Source organism: Canis lupus, chromosome 19, assembly GCF_011100685.1.
Source record: "Canis lupus familiaris isolate Mischka breed German Shepherd chromosome 19, alternate assembly UU_Cfam_GSD_1.0, whole genome shotgun sequence".
Classification (NCBI taxonomy): Eukaryota; Metazoa; Chordata; class Mammalia; order Carnivora; family Canidae; genus Canis; species Canis lupus.
Window position 1 is genome coordinate 10,692,356 of NC_049240.1, and position 22,077 is coordinate 10,714,432.

At 36.3% G+C, this 22,077-nt stretch overlaps 1 long non-coding RNA gene and 1 pseudogene across 2 annotated transcripts in view; one reads left to right on the forward strand and one right to left on the reverse strand.

Annotated features, from left to right (window-relative positions):
* LOC111091102 overlaps positions 1-22,077 on the reverse strand; it is a 212,020-nt gene that overhangs the window by 137,399 nt on the left and 52,544 nt on the right. The gene's annotated exons all lie outside the window — the stretch shown is intronic.
* Positions 2,289-4,202, forward strand: LOC476082 (annotated as a pseudogene).

Here is a 22,077-nt window from a genome sequence, read left to right on the forward strand (position 1 = left end):
GCACTACATTTTTTTTGGTAGGTCTTAGCAAAAATTATTAGTGATACAGTAAGTTATTCATAAATCACCTGTCAGCCCCAAATACATAGTCAAGCGTGCCTGGATTTTGGGATGATATCTATACTTGTTTTGAGAAAATCAAACTAAGAGAGACTGAGACAGTATGTAAACTCACTGATCCCAATGCTATTACCAGCCATGTTCATGTGGGGATACGCATAGTACATTAAATTCTCTTTTTAATGTCTTATTTTAAATCCTCAATTCCATTGCAAGAAATAAAATAAGGCTGTTTTCCACCTTGAAAATTTGTGTAGAATGTAAAATAAGTAAGTTATTGAGAGACTGAAATATATTAAGGAATGTGTTTTACTTAAAATAAACAAAGAAAATGTTGTTCGGAACCTCCCACTCAATAAAATACAAATAGATAATAGGTGGAAAATAGATAAATTGATCGATAAAGAGGCTACTATGATGTTTTCAGCTTGGGCTTTAGTCAATATTGCCCATGGTAATCCATTGAATGTTGTAGTCATCCTTCTCACTGATTTGTTGACAATGTTGTTTTATCTAAATAAATATGTATTTATATTTTATATAGCATATAAATATAAATGTTTCCTAAATTAAATACATATGGCAAAAGGTGAAGCAGAAGCAGGTCATATGACTGTGTATGTTTGGTTTTATGGTACTGTGAGGCCTAAAAGGATTATGTTTGTAAAATTAAAGTTTGCTCAGAAATTAAGGATTATATTTTAAAACGTTTCTTCCAAGGTCTTCTTATTACTAAATCAAGCATATTCTATACATTATTAAGGAGCTAAAATTGCTACATACTGCTCAGCCATCATAGTTTAAAATCAAGTCTAAGAAGCTTGTTAGCATGATAAATTTATTATTATTTTTTATTCTCAGAACCTATGCATTTGTATGCTAAATTGAACGTGTCATATTTCCAAAACTTATATGAATATGAAATTTCCTTAAAATAGCCAGTGTTTTCATATTTTCCTAAAAATACAAAAAATTGCATTTTTGATGACTCTTACTATGCCTATTCATTTTACAATACAAAATGCATGTAAAATAATTATTGAACAAGAAAATTTATGGTATAAGTATCTGTCAATAATCACTTCTTATAATTCACAAACTGGAAATTTATTATTTCTATTAAAAATACAAAATTACCAAAAAAAAAACCCAAAGTGAAACAATTACCATGTTTGGTTAATCTTCTTGCTACAAATATAATTTTTATGATCTGCATTGGCTATTATGATAGCTAAATACTATAAATAGATATATGTTGATATAGATATGTAAACACATAGTAATTCAGAAATAAATTATTATTAAAGAAATAACTAATAAGTATTAATTCAAATATGAAAAAGACAGAATTTAATTGAATCTAAATGGCTATAATGCAACATATCTTCATACATAATACGACGTTATAAATGAGCAAAAATCTTGTTAGATTGTTTCCTTACCTCCCAGACTGTATAAAATCATTAACTAAAGAATAGTTGCCTTTCCATTAGTAATTTGCACTTTTACTGGAAATGTTTTGAATTCTCTTCTCTTGTGTGTTTCAACCTCCATGCATCCACACTTAAACAACTAAATGAGTCATGTCACTTGTGGTTAAGCATTCAGAAATCTCTACCTTCTAAAAAAATTTAACTGAAATTTATATAGTTAGCTTTCTATACATTTCCAATTTTTTTTTTTTTTTTTACATTTCCAAATATTAATTGTCTCTCTAACAACGGTAAATTCTTAAAATTCTGTGAAATTTACTTGGGTGGATGACGTTGGTTTCCACATCAGGAAACTTTCCTAAATGGGAATAGAAATTAAAAAGGGAGGGGGGCTTATTATACTACCAGTGGTAGATAACTGCTTTGTGTGAATGGATGTCTGGGTCATTGGATTACCCATACAAAGATTTAGGTAGGATCCACACTAGAATAAAGACAGCCAGAAAGAAAGTAGCAAGCACAAAACAGTTTATTTATTTTTTTCTTTGTTAAAGGAGGAAAAAAAAATTATTGTTATGTCCATGTTCCTTTCTAAGCCCATATCTTTCACAATGGATCCTATCCCTTTCCATGCACTCAAGGACTTCACTTCTCTCTAACTAATGCCTGTTTTTCAGGTCCTCTTTATTATTATTATTTTTTTTTTATATTTTTATTGGGCTCATTGAATAGGGCGCCAGATCTGCAGACAGCTGTTGTCTCCGCAAGCCAAGCCCAGCCCACACAGAAGCAACTATGTCTAAGGGACCTGCAGTTGGGATCAATATTGGCTCCATCTACTCCTCGTGGGTGTCTTCCAGCACGAGAAAGTGGAAATAATTGCCAAAGATCAGGGAAACCGAACCCCGAACGATTGATCAGTGATGCTGAGAAGAATCAAGTTGCAATGAACCCACCAACTCGGTTTTCGATGCCAAGTGGCTGACTGGACGTAGATTTGATGATGCTGTCGTCCAATCTGATATGAAGCATTGGGCCTTCATGGTGGTGAATGATGCTGGCAGGCCTAAGGTCCAAGTAGAATACAAGGGGGAGACAAAAAGTTTCTATCCAGAGGAGGTGTCCTCTATGGTCCTGACAAAGATGAAGGAAATTGCAGAGGCCTACCTTGGGAAGACTGTTACCAATGCAGTTGTCACAGTACCTGCATACTTCAATGACTCTCAGTGTCAGGCTACCAAAGATTCTGGAACTATTGCTGGTCTTAATGTACTTCGAATCTTCAATGAGCCAACTGCTGGTGCTATTGCTTATGGCTTAGACAAGAAGGCTGGAGCTGAAAGGAATGTGTTGATCTTTGATTTAGAAGGTGGAACTTTTGATGTGTTAATCCTTACTATTGAGGATGGGATCTTTGAGGTCAAGTCCACAGCTGGAGACACCCACTTAGATGGAGAAGATTTTGACAACCAAATGGTCAACCATTTTATTGCAGAATTCAAGAGCAAGCACAAGAAGAATATCAGCAAATACAAGAGGGCAGTCCTCCATCTCTGTACTGCATGTGAATGGGCTAAGCATACACTTTCTTCCAGCATCCAGGCCAGTATTGAGACTGATTCTCTGTATGAAGGAATTGACTTGTATATCTCTATTACTCATGCCCAGTTTGAAGAATTAAATACTGATCAGTTTCATGGCACCCTGGACCCTGTAGAGAAAGCTCTTAGGGATGCCAAGCTGGACAAGTCTCAGATCCATGATACTGTCCTGGTGGGTGGTTCTACCCATATCCCCAAGATTCAGAAACTTCTGCAAGATTTCTTCAATGGAAAGGAACTGAATAAGAGCATCAACCCTGATGAGGCAGTTTCTTATGGTGTAGCTGTCCAGGCAGCCATTCTTTCTGGTGACAAATCTGAAAATGTTCAAGATTTTCTGCTATTGGATGTCACCCCACTTTCTCTTGGTATTGAAACTGCTGGAGGAGTCATGACTGTGCTTATCAAGCGCAATACTACCATTCCTGCCAAACAGACACAAACCTTTACTACCTACTCTGACAACCAGCCTTGTGTGCTTATTCAGGTCTATGAAGGTGAGCGTGTTATGACCAAGGATAACAACCTACTTGGCAAGTTTGAACTCACCAGCATACCTCCTGCTCCTTGTGGGGTTCCTCAGATTAAAGTCACTTTTGATATTGATGCTAATGGTATCCTCAATGTGTCTGCTGTGGATAAGAGCACAGGAAAAGAGAACAAGATTACCAACACTAATGACAAGGGCCGCTTGAGCAAGGAAGACATTGAGCGCATGGTCCAGGAAGCTGAGAAGTACAAAGTGGAAGATGAGAAGCAGAGAGACAAGGTGTCTTCCAAGAATTCACTTGAGTCTTACGCATTCAACATGAAAACAACTGTTGAAGATGAAAAACTTCAGGGCAAAATCAATGACAAAGACAAACAGAAGATTCTTCACAAGTGCAATGAAACCATCAACTGGCTCAATAAGAACCAGACTGCAGAGAAGGAAGAATTTGAACATCACAGAAAGAGCTGGAGAAAGTCTGCAACCCCATTATTACGAAGCTATACCAGAGTGCAGGAGGCATGCCAGGAGGAATGCCTGGAGGCTTTCCTAGTGGTGGAGCTCCTCCCTCTGGTGGTGCCTCCTCTGGGCCTACCATTGAAGAGGTTGATTAAGCCAACCGGATGTCATTGTTCCATACATTTGAAGGACCCAAATTTGTAGCAAATTCCATGGCAGTTTTAAAGTCAAGCTGCTATAGTAAATATACTGTGCATATACTTGAATATGGAATATGTGCACAGGGAAAGGAAATAAACATTGCACTTTATAAGCACTGTATTGTTAAGTGGAAATTGCAATGTCTTAAATAAAACTGTATTTAAAATTAGCAAAAAAATATTTTATTGGGGTTCAATTTGCCAATATTATATTGTAACACTGAGTGCTCATCCGGTCAAGTGCCCCCCTCACTGCCCATCACCCACTCAACCCATCCCCCCACCCACCTCCCCTTCCATTACCCCTTGTTCCTTTCCCAGAGTTAGGAGTATCTCATGGTTTGTCTCCCTCTCTGATATTTCCCACTCATTATCTCTCCTGTCCCCTATAATCCCATTCAGTATTTTTAATATTCCCCATATGAGTGAGACCACATAATATTTGTCCTTCTCTGATTGACTTACTTCACTCAGCATAATACCCTCCAGTTCCCTCCATGTTGAAGCAAATGGTGGGTATTCGTCTTTTCTGATGGCTGAGTAATAATATTCCATTGTATACATAGACCACATCTTCTTTATCCATTCATCTGTTGAAGGACATCAAGGCTCCTGCCACAGTTTGGCTATTGTGGCCATTGCTGCTATAAACATCGGGGTGCAGGTGTCCCAGCGTTTCACTGCATCTGTATCTTTGAGGTAAATCCCCAGCAGGGCAATTGCTGGGTCATAGGGCAGCTCTATCTTTAACTCTTTGAGGAACCTCCACACATTTTTCCAGAGTGGCTGCACCAGTTCACATTCCCTCCAACAGTGTAACAGTGGCTGCACCAGTTTACATCCTCTCCAACATTTTGTTGCTTCCTGAATTGTTAATTTTCCCCATTCTCACTGTTGTGAGGTGGGGTCTCATTGCGGTTTTGATTTGTATTTCCCTGATGGCAAGTGATGCAGAGCATTTTCTCATGTGCTTGTTAGCCATGTCTATGTCTTTCTCTGTGAAATTTCTGTTCATGTCTTTTGCCCATTTCATGATTGAATTGTTTGTTTCTTTGCTGTTGAGTTTAATAAGTTCTTTATAGATCTTGGATACTAGTTATTTATCTGATACATCATTTGCAAATATCTTCTCCCATTCTGTAGGTTGTCTTTAGTTTTGTTGACTGTTTCTTTTGCTGTGCAGAAGCTTTTTATCTTGATGAAGTCCCAATAATTCATTTTTGCTTTTGTTCCCTTTGCCTTCATAGAAGTATCTTGCAAGAAGTTGCTGTGGTCAAGTTCAAAAAGGGTATTGCCTGTGTTCTCCTCTAGGATTTTGATAAATTCTTGTCTCACATTTAGATCTTTCATCCACTTTGAGTTTATCTTTGTGTATGGTGTAAGAAAATGGTCCAGTTTCATTCTTCTGCATGTGGCTGTCCAATTTTCCCAGGAAAATTTATTAAAGAGATTGTCCTTTTTCCATTGGATATAGAATATCCTGCTTTGTCGAATATTAGTTGACCATGAAGTTGAGGGCCCATTTCTGGGTTCTATATTCTGTTACATTGATCTATGTGTCTGTTTTTGTGCCAGGACCACACTGCCTTGATGATCACAGCTTTGTCGTACAGCTTGAAATCTGGCATTGTGATGCCCCCAGCATTAGTTTTCCTTTTCAACATTCCCCTAGCCATTCAGGGTCTTTTCTGATTGCACACAAATCTTAAGATTATTTGTTCCAACTCTCTGAAGACAGTCCATGGTATTTTGATAGGGATTGCACTGAATGTGTAAATGGCCCTGGGTAGCATTGACATTTTCACAATATCCATTCTTCCAATCCATGAACATGGAATGTTTTTCCATCTATTTGTGTTTTCCTCAATTTTTGTGATTTCAGAGGTGTTCTGTAGTTTTAGGGTATAGATCCTTTATCTCTTTGGTTAGGTTTATTCCTAGGTATCTTATGTTTTTGGTGCAATTGTAAATGGGATTGACTCCTTAATTTCTCTTTCTTCAGTCTCATTGTTAGCGTATGTATAGAAATGCCACTGATTTCTGGGCATTGATTTTATATCCTGCCACATTGCCAAATTGCTGTAAGACTTCTAGCAATCTTGGGATGGAGTCTTTTGGGTTTTCTATGAGCAGTATCATGTCATCTGCAAAGACGGAGAGTTTGACTTCTTTTTTGCCAATTTGAATGCTTTATTTGTTTTTGTTGCCTGATTGTTGAGGCTAGGACTTCTAGTACTGTGTTGAATAGCAGTGGGGAGAGCGGACATCCCTGTTGTGTTCCTGATCTGAGGGGAAAGGCTTTCAGTGTTTCTCCATTGAGAATGATATTTGCCGTGGGCTTTTCGTAGATGGCTTTTAAGATTCTGAGGAATGTTCCCTCTATCCCTTCATTCTAAAGAGTTTTGATCAGGAATGGATGGGGTATTTTGTCAAATGCTTTCTCTGAATCTATTGAGAGGTTCATATGGTTCTTGTTTTTTCTCTTGCTGATATGATCTATCACATTGATTGGTTTACAAGTGTTGAACCAGCCTTGCATCCCAGGGATAAAGCCCACTTGGTCATGGTGAATAATCTTCTTAATGTACTCTTGGATCCTAATGGTGAGTAACTTGTTGAGGATTTTTGCATCTGAGTTCATCAGGGATATTGGTCCATAATTCTCCCTTCGGGTGAGGTCTTTGGTTTTGGAATTAAGGTGATACTGGCCTCATGAAACGATTTTGGAAGTATTCCATCCCTTTCTATCTTTTGGAACAGCTTTAGTAGAATAGGTATTGTTTCATCATTAAATGTTTGGTAGATTCACGGAAACTAATGAAAATGAAGTGTTTGAGTTTTTTCCAAATTTCTTCTTGTGATTGAGTTTTTTTTTTTTTTTTTTTTTTTTTTTTTTTTTTTTTTTTTTTTTTTTTTTTTTTTTTTTTTTTTTTTTTTTTTGTGATTGAGTTCTAGTTTCAAAGCATTGTGGTCTGAAAATATGCAGGAGACAATCTTTTGGTATCAATTGAGACCTGATTTGTGACCCAGTATGTAGTCTATTCTGGAGAAAGTTCCATGTGCACTTGAGAAGAAGGTGTATTCAGTTGTGTTCAGAGGCAAATTTCTGTATATATCTGTGAAATCCATCTGGTCCAGTGTATCATTTAAAGCTCTTGTTTCTTTGATGATATTGTCCTTAGAATATCTGTCATTTGCACAAAGTGTCATGTTGAAGTCTCCTACTCCTTTACTTTATTAGTGTATTATTAGCCTTTATTTTGGTTATTAATTGATTGATAGACTTGGCAACTCCCACATTAGGGGCGTAAATATTGATGATTGTTAGGTATTTTTTTGGGTAGACCCTTTAAGTATGATATAGTGTCCCTCTTCATCTCTTACTACAGTGTTTGGGATAAACTTTAATGTATCTGATATGAGGATTGCCACCCTAGCTCTCTTTTGAGGACCATTTGAAAGGTAAATGATTCTCCACCCCTTCATTTTCAGGCTGGAGGTGTCCTTAGGTCTAAAATGAGTCTTTTGTAGACAGCAACAAGATGGGTCTTGCATTTTATCCAGTCCGAAATCCTGCATCTTTTGATGGGATTATTTAGCCCATTCACGTTCAGAATAATTATTGAAAGTTATTAATTTAGTGTCATCGTAAGACCCATGCAGTCCCCATTTTTATGGATTATTTCTTCGGCTTCCTCTTTCTTTTACAGAGTCCCCCTTAATATTTCTTGCAGAGCTGGTTTGGTGGTCACACATTCTTTCAGTTTCTGCCTATCTTGGAAATTCTTTATCTCTTCTTCTATTCTGAATGAGCACCTTGCTGGATAAAGTATTCTCGGCTGCAGGTTCTTCTCATTTAGGACCCTGAATATATCCTGCCAGCCCTTTCTGGCCTGCCAGGTCTCTGTGGAGAGGTCTGCTGTTAATATAATATTTCTCCCCATATAAGATAGGGATCTCTTGTCTCTTTCTGCTTTAAGGATTTTCTCTTTATCTTTGGAATTTGCAAGTTTCACTATTAAATGTCCAGGTGTTGAATGGTTTTTATTGATTTTAAGGGAGGACTTCTCTACATCCTGGATCTGAATGCCTGTTTCCTTCTCCAAATTAGGGAAGTTGTCAGCTATGATTTGTTCAAATATGCTTTCTGGCTCTCTGGCCCTCTCGGTACCTTCTGGAACCCTAATTATATGTAGATTTTTTTTCCTTCTGAGGCTATCCTTTATTTCCCCTAAACTTTCCTCATGGTCTTTTAATTGTTTTTCTCTTTTTTCCTCAACTTCCTTCCTTGCCATCAACTTGTCTTCTATGTCCTCACCCTTCCTTCCACCTCATTAACCCTCATGGTTAGGACCTGATACGAGGATTGCTCATATCAGGATTGCTCATATTAGGATTGCTCAATCAGTTTAGATTGCATTTAATTTAACTGATTTTTAATTTTGGCCTGATTGGATCTAAATTCTGCAGTCATGAAGTCTCTTGAACCCCTTATGCTTTTTTTTTCCAGAGCCACCAGTAGCTTTATAATTGTTTTTCTGAATTGGTTTTCTGACATCGAATTATATTCCAAATTCTGAGAGTCTGTGGCAGGGAGTTCTGTTTCTGATTCTTTCTTTTATGATGAGTTCTCTGCTCAGTGCAGAGTAGCTGTATGAGTGGGCTGATTCAAGAATATCAACCACGACCTAAGTAAATTTCATCTTAGGTGACTCTGAAGAGGTCAGAGACCAGAAATTGAAAACAAAGATCAGAACGAAATAAAACAAAAAGACCACTAAAGTGAAAAACAAATTTTAAAACAAAGTAGTAAAAAATAAAAGACCAAGAATGCCAAAAAAGAAGAAAAAAAAAAAAAAAAAGAAAGAAAAAAGAAAGAAAAAGGTAAAAAAAAAAAAAAAAAGCAAAAGTAAAGAGGAATAAAAGGAGAAGGAAAAAAGGGCAGGACTGGACTGGAAGATGGTGTGGTGACAAAATTGTAGTGGAGGGAGAATGTAGTCTACCTGAGAGGTTCTAGAGGATTATCCTTGGTTCTGAGTATATTAAGTTCTGTATGTTAGAAGATGCTCAGTCCCAAGTTTATATAAACCGGAAATACTTGCAGAGAGCCCCAGGATTGACCACCAAAACACAAATGAGATAAAAAAAAGGGGGGGCATAATGGGAATGAAGAGAGAATATAATCTCATGGAATGAACCAGCATGGCATACCACTTGGTTCTGGGTGCATGCTGGTCATATTTTAAAAGGTACTAACTTCTGCCAGTGTAGAACAAAATGAGGCAGAGAAAACAAAAGACAACAACAACAACAGAAACATATTTTGTATATCTCCCAAAATTAAGTATGTTGAAGGGAATCTAGAAATAGAAAAATATATCTAAGACATAGAATTGTAGAAATATGAAAGTCAAAAAGGAAGAAACTTAAAATGAAAAGGTGATAAAATATTGTAGTTAAGGTGGGAAAAGAGAAAAAAAATATTGGAAAATTTATAGTAGGATATAAAAACGAGTAGTCCTGGAAAAAGAAAAAAAAAATAGGTGGAGTACCTTCTGGTTCTATACACTGTAAATCCCTCTGACTTCCCCTGGAACTTTCCAGCACTGCTCAGTCAAGAACTTGCTCTTCCCATGTCCTTCCAGCTGGTCTTCTCGGGGAGGGGCCTACTGTGCTGATTCTCAGGTGTGTGCACCTGGGGGAGGTGGCCCGCCCCCTGCCAGGTGCCCGGCTCAGTGGGAGCTGTTTATCCTGTGAAGCACCTGTTCCCTGTTGGCCCTGACCCTCCCAGGCTCAGGGTGACTCCAGGAGGAACAACCACACTGGCAGAAGCGGCCAGCTCTCCAGCCCTAGAGTCAGCTCCCTCAGTAACCACTGCAGCTCCAGTCCACAGGGACCTGGATGCTCCCGGGGCGGGGGGTGCCGACCTGCACAGCTCGGGGGTGCCTGGTGTCAGGAGGATCCTCACTGTCTGTGGCGGATTTTGAAAGTCCCCAGGTCTCTGGGTGGGGGCTCTCCTGTCCCGAGGCTCCCACCCCCTTGGCTGGGCTCCTCGTGGGGTCCCTCCCCCACTGGGCTCTATTTTATTTCACCTTTTCCCACCTTCCTCCCTTGCAATAAGCATCTTCCTACCTGTCTGTAGCAGCCCGCTATTTTGTCTACATCTCAGGTGGGGTTCACCACCTGATGGGCCCTATGGGTCTCCAGGATCATGCCCTGGGTGGAAGGCAGGTGCTAAACCACTGAGTCACCCCGGGATCCCCATAGGGATTTTAATTTATAGCTCATTTATCATGTCTCTATCAAGGACTTGGGATTGTGCCTCCCAACATTCCTTCTCCTCAGGTCTAGCTTCTACTCAACAATTAGAAAACAGAAGTTTAAAATAGAAATTTAAGACTGAAATATTTGTAGGTGTATTACTTAAAATTCATATTCTAAAAAATTATAAATAGGGCAGCCCAGGTGGCTCAGCGGTTTAGTGCCACCTTTGGCCCAGGTCATGATCCTGGAGACGTGGGATAGAGTCCCAGGTTGGGCTCCTTGCATGGAGCCTGCTTGTCCCTCTGCCTGTGTCTCTGCCTCTCTCTCTGTGTGTGTCTCTCATGAATAAATAAATACAATCTTAAAAAAATTATAAATGAATAATTATAAAATTCATATTCTACAGAATCCATCACAGCCGATATTATCCTTCATATGGAATACAGTGTAGGTATAGGTTCGAAAATATTGCAAATCAGTAAATACTATTTTACCCACTTGTGAATAATACCTCATCTCAGTAGAAAATTTACTGATGGCAGACTTTTTTTCCCCCAATTTTATTCCATTGTCTTCTGATGTGTGTTGTCGTGTGAGAGGTATCAAGGCAAACGGATTCTTTTTTTGTTTGTTTTTGGTGTTAACTTCTGTTTTACCTGTCTAGCAGCTTTTCCGGGTTTTCCCTTCCCTATTAGAATTCGACATTTATACCAGTGTTTCTGCTTAATGGTGCTAAAGTGAAACTGAATTAGCCTTTCAAATCTTCTGACTCAAAATCTCTTTAAGTTCAATAAAATTGCTTGTACTATTTTTGTGAAGTCCTCTGTTTCCCACCAGATCTTTCTATACTCCTGAATGTTCATTATTTGAATTTTAGGTTTCTTCATTGTTCTTCAGTTTTTCTGTCCTTTCCTTTGTTATTCTCATCTCTTTGTATTTTGTAGTATTTATTCCACTTGATCTTTCAGGATGCTAATATAGAGCTTAATGTTAACATCTGGGACAATTATATATGGATATCTTACATGTTAAAGGCATGTTTCTATTCCACAAATATTTGTTCTAATGTCGAACTGGAAGTGCTCAATTCTTCCCCCATATTCCTTCCCCTCCTTCTCTCTTTCTCTCTTTTTTTTTTACACTCAAGTATGCTATATATTCCTTTTCCTTCTTTTTTTTTCAGATTTAAGTATATGTCACTTCCTTTTCTTTCCAGTTTTTATTTACATTCCAGTTAGCACTAATATAGTGTAATTACTAGTTTCTGGAGTACAACTTAGTGATTCTTTACTCACATGCAACACCCAGTGTTCATCACAACAGGTGCCCCCCTTAATGTCCATCACTCATTTAGTCCATCCCCCCACCCTCCTGTTTGTGCTCTATAGTTAAGAGTCTGTCTCATGGTTTGCCTCTCTCTTTCTCCTCCATGTATCTGTTTTGTTTCTTAAATTCCACATATAAGTGAAATCAAATGGCATTTGTCTTTCTCTGACTTACTTCATTTATCATGATACTCTCATCTCCACCCATGTCATTGCAAATGGCAGATTTAAGATTCATTCATTTCTAGACCTGAGTAATTATATATATATATAATTGTTAATTATATATATAATTATTATATAATATATTATACATTATATAGTATATATAATTATAATATATGATATATAATTTATATATATACAATTTATCTTATTTATCTAATTTATCTTATTTACCATTCATCAGTCATGGACATTTGGGCTCTTTTCATAATTTGGCTATTGTTAATAATGCTGCTATAAACATCAGGGTACATGTGCCCTTTTAAATCAATATTTTTGTATTCTTTCCTCCTCTTTTTTCAAAAGAATATTTATTTATTCATGAGAGACACACACAGAGAGGCAGAGACATAGGCAGAGGGAGAAACAGGCTCCTCACAGGGAGCTCAATGTGGGACTGGATGCCAGGACCCCAGGATCATGCCCTGAGCCAAAGACAGAAGGTCAACCGTTGAGCCACTCAGGCATCCCCCCTCCTCTTTTTAAAAAATCTTTCTTCTCTTCTTTCTTTTTCCTCCTTCTGTTTTTTAGTTTGTTACCTGTCTCTTCCAAAGCTTATTTCACTAGTGACAACTTTTTTAATGTTTTGATTAATTTCCCCTGGGTGCATCTTAGGTCATCTTAAGTTTAGTACAATTTTCTTTTTGGATATTGAAACACTATTTATGCTTGCTGCTCAGATATAACTTCTGGCCTTAAGAAGTAGTAGTCTCTGTTTCATCAAGCCAGCAATGAGCCAGTGTGCGTCCTTTCGTACCAGGAGGAAGTCTCTCTGCTCTCCCATTGTTCAATTGCCAGGATTCAAGCTTTATTCTCTCTTTCTCTACTGGGTTCCCAGAAAACTAAATGCCAAGTTTACACTCACCAGGTGTTCTCTGCTTGCAAACAACTACTACTGATGGAATTCAGAAGTGAGAACAGGAAACATGTTTCCAAAATAGATGAGAACAGCTTTCTGACAGTATACTTTTAGAACTATTCTGTGCCTTATATATGCACAGCACTTTAATATTATTGATAATATTAATTATAGGAATATTAATTAAGCTCCTAATATGTTCCAGTCATGCAGAATACATTGGACTTAAGGTTTTCATAGCTAGAAATAAAAAGCAAATGGAAATGGTGCTTTATGCATACTTATTGCTTCACAAAAAGAATTGAAAAGATATGTATTAAAAGTAAGTGATTCAATGATGTTGCTATGGGCATTAAAAAATTTTTTTTTCAATGTGAAGAGGTTAAAAATACAATAATTATCAGTACAAGGTTGGGCCTGTCTTGTCTCATGTTAAAATGCCAGTACTTTTACTCTTCATTGCTTTTTCATCATCAGTGAAAATGTCATCATAGTAGAAAAGGCAAAACAAGTCTTGGCATAATTATGAAAGTAATTTTGACTTGGTGAGCCCCCTAAAATGTCTTCCCTAAAAGAGGATATTTCAAGTATCTGTGCACCACAGATCACAGGAATCAATGTCCTCAGAAATCTTATGTAACACCAGGTACTGGCAGCAAGTTAAGGTGGGAGGTAGTTCGTGGAAAGGAAGGAAAACCAAACCAGACACAAAATCAAATCCCCTCATCCCCCCCGCCAAAAAAAAGCAGTTGAAAGTTCTTGACACATTTATCTGACTTGATTTTTGTTCTTGTTAGACCGTGGTCATCTAATTAATGCAGGATAATTTGTAATACATTGAAAACTTGAATATATATCACAAGTATGTTCTACTGATTTCTGCACTTTAAAGATTCCTTTCTCAAATGTATAATTCCTAGACTTCAAATTTTATCTAAACATACACTTTTCTTTGATACTTTGATTCTATCAGTCTCTTTAAGGAAAACTACTTTCACAAATTATTTGATGTAAGAATAACAACAAAGAAGAGTTAATTCATTGAGATCATTGCTTTTTAAACCCTAAAGAAAAGCAAAAATAGTATGCACTATGTTTGCTCTAAATATATTCTCATGGGGCACTTGGATGGCTCAGTCAGTTAAGCCTCTGACTCTTGATTTAGGCTCAGGTCATGATCTCAGGGCCCTGAGATGGAAATGAGCTCCCTCCTCAAGACATAGTCTGCTTCTCCGTCTCCCTCTGCCCCCTCCCACATTCTCTCTCATGTGCCTTCTCTCTCAAATAAATAAAATCTTAAAAAAAAAAAATTGAGACTCAACCTCATACTGATTGTAATTACCTCATTTAAATATAAACATAGATAGATTTAAAGTAAAAGAATGGAGAAATACAAATACTAACACCCAGGAGGTAATGAAAAGGGAAATTAAATAATGATATTGGGCCAATTCTGTAGGAAGTTATAACAATCCCAAAAGTTTATTTGCCTAACATCAGAATTTCAAAGTACGCTAGGAGAAAATAAGCACATCTGAAAAACAAAAATAGAAAGATCCGAAACTGAATTTGGAAACATCAATACTCCTTTCAAAAACTGACAGAATAATTGGATAGACTATCAGACAACTTGGTCAAATTGATATTTATAAAATATCTCATGTAACAGCAGAATACATATTCTTCTTAAATCTGCAAGAATAAAAATTGTACAAAGTTTACTCTTGAATCCTAAAGGAGTTATCATGGACATTAAAAACAAAGATACTTGGAAAACACTAACTCAAAAAGATAAATGTATCCTCATGTTCAGTTCAGTATTATTTACAATACGTAAGATATAGAAATGACCTAAGTGTCCATTAATGGATGAGTGGATAAAGAAACTGCTGTGTATATATGTGATTCAGCCATAAAAAAAAAAAAGAAATCTTGCCATTTATAACAACATGGATGAATCTCAAGAGCATAATGCTGAGAGACAGGGAAAAATAAATACTCTATGATCTCACTTATGTGCAAAATCTGAAAAACAAAACAAACAAAAATAAATAAACAAACAGAAAGCTTGAAGATACAGAGAACAGACTGGTGGTTACCCGACACAATGGGTGGGAGAAATGAGTAGAATAAAAAAGATTTCTGGAAAGTTTCCAAGTAATTGGGAAGAAAATTCACATCAGCATAATCCATGGGTTAAGGACAAAGTGTAAGAAAAATTCAAAATATTTTCAAATGAGTGAAACTGCAAACAAAATAAATCAAAATGTGTAGATATAACTAAAGGAGTGCTTAGAGGGAAATTTATGTCATTAAAGACTTGCATTAGAAAAGCAAGGTCTAGGGGATCCCTGGGTGGCGAAATCAAGAAATTTAAAAGTCTTCCATAAGAAATTAGGAAAAGGAGAGCAAGTTAAATACAAAGCCAGTTGACTAAGAAAATAATAATGAACATTTAGAGTAGAAATATATAAAAGAAGAACAACAAAAAACCCCAAAAGACAGCTCTTTGAAAATACCAATATAATTGGTAAGCCTCTAGTCATGCTGACCAAGAAAGAAAAAAGAAAAATACAAAATAAGAAATTGTCAATATGAAGAGTGAAAGAAGTGACATCATTACTAATCATAAATTATTTATACAAAAATCCCTATGCCAATTAATTTGACAATGTATACAAAATAGGCCAATTTCTTGAAAACCTCAAACTACCAAAATCCAATCAAGATGAATTAGATAATTTAATAGTTCTACTTTTATTAAACACATTGATTTTTTTTGTTAAAATCCTTCCAAAAGAGAAAATTTCAGAGCCAGAAAGTTTCACTTTTAGTCTTAATAAACTGTTAAGAAAGAAATAATACTAATACTTCACAATCTGTTCCAGAAAATAAACAAAGAGCGTAGGACTTCCTACATGCTTCTCTAATGCCAGAATACAACTAATCCCAAAAGCAAACACAGATACACTATAGACTAATATCCTTCATGAATACACACACACCTGCTTGAGCCTGCAAATACAATCTCAATAGGATCAAATGAAAACTGTAGTAAGTAAAAAAAAAAAAAAAAAAAAAAAGAAAACTGTAGTAAGTGACCCCACTTGCATGATGTAAAAAATGATAGATGTTGATAGATGGATAGATAAATTGGTAGGTAGGTAGGTAGATAGATTAGATAATAGAGGATAGAGAGATAGATACAAAGATAGATGATAGATAGATGATGCATGCACACATTCAAACAAACATAGTTGCATACGTAGAATTCAAGCTCACTGAGAGAGGTGGGGTAAAAGACCTGACCCAAGTACTTTGGAAAACAGTACTTAAAAAAAAAAAAAAAAAAAAAAAAAACACCTCTAATATAAAAGACAAAAAAAAATATGTATACTCTGTAGTCTAGTTAGCAAATTTCTTTTGCACAGAGATACAGATTAATACAGTAGAAATCACCCCCCCCCCCCAACCCCCGCCCGGGGTTTTGCTTTCCCCAGTTTTAGCTACCCATGGTTAAGTGTGGTCTGGAAGAGATGATCCTCTTACTGATTATGATCAGGAAGTCAATAGTAGCCTAATGCTACATCACAAAGCCTATGCCATTCACTTCACTTCATCTCATCATACAGGCATTTTATCATCTCACACTTTCACAAGAAGAAGGTTGAAGAGAGTACAATAAGATCTTTTGAGAGAAAGAGAGAGGGAGACCATGCTTATATAATTTTATTACAGTATATGGTTAAATTTGTTCTACTTTATTATTAACTATTATTGTTAATCTTTTACTGTGTCTAATTTATAACTTCTATCATAGGTATGTATGTAGAGGAAAAGACAAAGTATATATAGAATTCAGTTCTATCTGCAGTTTCGAGAATCCACTGGAGGTCGTTAGAAAATATCTCCACAGATAATAGGGGACTTCTGTAACTCTGAAACTTTTTAAAAAATTTATGTGGCTTCTAAATTTGATTTCAGAGTCAAGCGAAATGATCTTCCACATTAGCTGTAGCTTTAATAAAATATAAATCAATAATTACATTTGGCACATTAGTTTTAAGGTATTTCTTGAAAATTGATTTTTGTTTAATGGAGAGAAGGCAGGCACCACATGATTTAAATGTAATATAGCTAGGCTTCCTCAACTACCATTTAAAGAAATTCCAGGCATTTATATGAAGTATTGTAAAACCTTCTGCTTGACAGCAATTTTAGAGGCTACTGACAAGTCCCTGGGTAATGAGCTCTTTCTAAAGCATCGTCTCATACTAATGTCATTGAGTTAGCTATAGAAAGATAAATATTTATGTGTATATTTTACTTAAAACCGACCCTCACTCCTGAGAAATATAGCCTATTATTAAAACAAAATTGACAAGCAGGAAAATAATATGTAAAATACTATTATTTTCAATTGCTTAAAACTAAAGCTATTTGGAGTATGACACAAGATGAATAGCAAACAGTGTGAGTAATAGAACCAAATTACACACATATAAAATGAACGAGATGTGTTTTTTCCCCCTTTATAACGATATCACTAATCATATTTACTACGAACCTAGGGCAAACATTCTTAAAACACATTTCTAATTTAAGAATATGTGCTCCACAGAGTTTATGGTGCCATCAAAATCTTTGTTTTATAAGCCTGTTTCCTCATCCTCAGCTCAAATTGCTTTGACAAGGTTAAAACAAAGATCAATAATTTCTAGGAAGAGCTAACTGATATTTAACTGAGAATATTTTTCCATATTATATGCCAAAATTGTGTTCACCAAAATAATAATGTTTTTATATGTGTATGTGTATATATAGTGCAGTCTAACTGGAGCAAAACTAAACAATCAAGAAATTGTGGGAAAATATGCTTTTCCCCTAAACCCTAAAGAAAATACCTCAGAGTAATATCTAAAAGAAAATCACATATAAAATGAATTATCTACTAAAATCTAAATCTATAAAAGGTTAAATAAAATCATAATAAATGATTACCGTCTTTGGGGCTGTGGATAATCTCATCAGCATGTCCTTTATCTGTACATCTAAACACAGCCTTTATTAACATATATGACAATTTCTGGAACCTGATTTCATCTCAGCTTCTCATTTAGTGATCACAATGTATTATGTATGTATGCTTGGTTACAAGTAATAATTTGGCAAAAGGAAATTGCTAATACTTCAATGATGAATAAATGTCACTTTCACTAGGAAATACACAACTAACGAAGAAAATGCATTATTGGTTCTCATATTCAGAAATTAAGCAGAGGACTGGAAAGCTTGCCATAAATATATGGTGTTGTAGAACACATTTGTATTATTATCTAACATAAAATTATATTTTACTATCTTTCATATTGTTAAATGCGCAATAAAGGGAAAGTCAATATTCCTTTTACCACTTGGTCTACTTTTATGTTAGTTTTAATTTTATTGAGATATCCATCGGCAGCATTTTTAACACTCTAATAACTCACTCCTGTATATAAGGAAAGGTTATGGAGGGAGAAGAGGCTAAGAAATATTTGCATTTTGGGTTGTTTCAAAGTCATCACCTCCATATCTAAAAAAAAAAAAAAAAAAAAAAAAAAAAAAAAAAAAAAACTATAGCTACCCAGACATTGCACTTCTTGGTTGTTTAAGTAAATCAGGTTTTACTTGGGGCAGACAGAGATTACAGATATAATAGTACACTGAGACAGGACTTTTTTTTTTTTTTTTTTTTTTGAGACAGGACTTTCACGTGCATGCAGAGATACACTCTCTTACTCCTTTTGACTTAGAATTATCTATATTTATTTAAAAACAATATTGCTAGATGCATGGAAAAATTCATACACTTTAAATTTGTTACTGCCTTGATTTCCAATCCTTCATATTTATGAATGAAGATAAATTGGAAAAAGGATAAAAAAATAGAGACTTATGTCAGATAGATGTGCACTAAGTCCTTTTTCAAACAAACATGTGCAAACAACTGGAATTTCTAATAAATTTGCAATGATAAATCATTTCATATATGGAGATATAGTTGCTTCAGTCAATGAAGACCAGGATATATATATATATATATCTTCATAGGATCAAATCAGTCATAGGATCAAATTTTATTTGACTGTTTACTGTGACTATGTAGACTTAATAGATATAGAAATTCCATTTGCTTGTGAGTTTCACAAAACAGAAAAAGAGTGAGGGATCAATGCTTCTCTTTCTTTTGCTCCATTCTTAGAGCATTTCCTGAAGGTTTGCTGGCCGCTGTAGCAAACAATAAAAAATAGATCATGACCAAAACATGGTACGAGTGTATGTGCCATTCATTACAAATCCAATATAGGTTTTTGGAAGATGGTTCTCATTCAAGAGGTGACCAAGAGACACAAGATCATCTATCCTCATGGTGCTGTCACTTTTGGCTATGGACATAGAAGGATGTGTGCCCCCCTTCTGCTCACATTTCTTCAGTTAGAGCTATGCCTGAATTGTAGTTAGAAAGGGAGAGAATAGGGAGGAAGATGGAAGGCATATGACAGATGAGTGATTCCCTTTATAAAATCCATGGCAGGTCCTCCTAGTAACTGTCCTCCATATCCTTTGGCCAAATGTGTGGGATTTGCTTGCTTGTTTGTTAGTTTTCACCATAATTGTAAAGGAGGCTGAGAAATACATTTTTATTTATTTGTTTTATTTTTAGCTGCGCACATTGTCAACCTAAATAAAGCTAGAGTTTATGTAATATTAAGGAAATCAGAAAAAAATGGGTGTGTAGTAAGCAACAGACAGCAATGTCCATAGCCACGTGGACACAACTAATTGTTTCATAGATAGATTAGACAGATACTACACTTTGCAAAGTTAGACACATTCTTCGCTATTACTTCTGATTTCATCAGTACTGTATTGTGCCTTAGACCAGTGCTGCTACTTTATATTCAGAAGCAGTCAACAATTCTAATTTCCTAACCTATGTTTTAAGTATTATTAGCCCAACCTCCTGTCCACTTATAATGACAGAGAAGGGAGTACTGATCTTTAAATAGGAAAATAAAGACATTTATGTCCCAGGAAAGCTGCTGCAAATACCACAGCATTCTCCATTGATAAATATAAAACTAAGGTATTGGCTAGTTGCAACTCTCCATTGACCTTCATAATGAACTTTGAGTAGAAATAAGTACTTCAAAATAGTAATGGCTTAGCACAAGGATCTCACAAAACCTATGGACCCTCACTGTTGCCACATTAGCCCTTATAAAGGAGGCATAAACCCAGGAAGTGACAATTGTTCTTATGAATTTTCTAAGTCCTCCTGCCCTTTTCATATCCCCTTCCTGGGCATCACTACTTCGGGCCACATCTATCTAGAGGTACCTCCTTATCTCACATTGGCCATAATTAGAGTGTCCACAGGCTCTGATGTGCCAGGCAGTTGTAGTTTCCACTTGCCCCAGCATTCAATCCAGACACTGAACGACCCTATTCCCACCTTTAAAAGTATTTCTGTGTGGATAGCAGCTGCGGGGCCAATGAGCTATAAAGTTCATGGATGGAGTTACGTGATCCTGCCTCTTTATGGAGTAGTTCCCACAGTTCTTAGATCATTTGCTCCCTAGATTCCCACTACAGTATCAGGTAATAAAAGATACTGCCAGATCTAATCACAAAATAATCCCCAAAACCCTTACTACTAATAACAAAAGTAACAGTTAAAAACAAAGGATAAACATATTTGTAGTCCAACTAGGTTTTAGCATTTCACAATTTGAGGGGCTGTGAATTTCAATGGTAACCCAGCCTAGAACAGGGCTTCTCAAACTTTAAGGTAAAAATAAATCACTCTGGAGGTCTTTCCAAAATGCAGATTCTAACACATGCCTTGGTGGCAAATAAGATTCTCCATCTCTAGCAAATGTCCGGTTGATGTAGATGCGTAGATGAGCAGATCAGACATTAGCCTGGTCTATTTCAAGATAATTAATTTGAGCTTGGAAAATGAAATTGGTTCCATTTATCAAAAGTAAATAGCAATACTTGTGCTCTTTGAATTCAGATGTTTTGTTTTGGTACATAAAAGATTAGAGATAAATTGAGCTGAGTGAAGTTGTTTTTTTTAATTTAAATTCAAATTAGTTAACATATAGTGTATTATTAGGTTCAGGGTAGAGTTTAGTGATTCATCAGTGGCATACAACACCCAGTGCTCATTACATCAAATTCCCTCCTTAATTTCCATCACCCAATTACCCCATCACCCCGCCCATCTCCCCCACAGCAATCCTGTTTGTTTGTTTGTTTTTTTAATAGAGTTGTCTCTTATGGTTCTCTTCTTTCTGTTTTTATTTTGTTTTCCCTTCCCTTCCCCTCTGTTCATCTGTTTTGTTTTGAATTTTCACATATGGGTGAAATCATATAATTGCCTTTCTCTGATTGACTTATTTTTCTCAGCATAATATCCTCTAGCTCCGACCACATCCTTGCAAATGGCAAGATTTCATTCTTTTTGATGGCTGAGTTATATTCTATTGTATATATACACCCTCTTTATACGTTCATCTGTCACTGGACATCTTGCTGTTTCCATTTTTTTGGCAATTGTGAACATTGCTGCTATAAAATTGGGATGCATGTGCCCCTTTGAATCACTATTTTTGTATCCTTTGAACAAATAACTAGTAGTGTAATTGCTGGGTCTTTTTTTTTAATTTTATTTATTTATGACAGTTACACAGAGAGAGAGAGAGAGAGAGAGAGAGGCAGAGACACAGGCAGAGGGAGAAGCAGGCTCCATGCACCGGGAGCCTGACGTGGGATTCGATCCCGGGTCTCCAGGATCGAGCCCTGGGCCAAAGGCAGGCGCCAAACTGCTGCGCCACCCAGGGATCCCTAATTGCTGGGTCTTAAGGCAGTTCTTTTTTTAACGTTTTTGAGGAACCCCCATACTTTTTTCCAGAGTGGCTGTGCCAGTGTGCATTACTACCAATGGGGTAACAGTGTTCCCCTTTTTCCACATCCTCACCGACATCTGTTGTTTCCTGAGTTGTTCATTTTAGCCATTCTGACTGGTGTTAGGTGTTATTTCACTGTAGTTTTTATTTGTATTTCCCTGATGATGAGTGATGTTGAGCATTTTTTCATATGTCTGTTAGCCA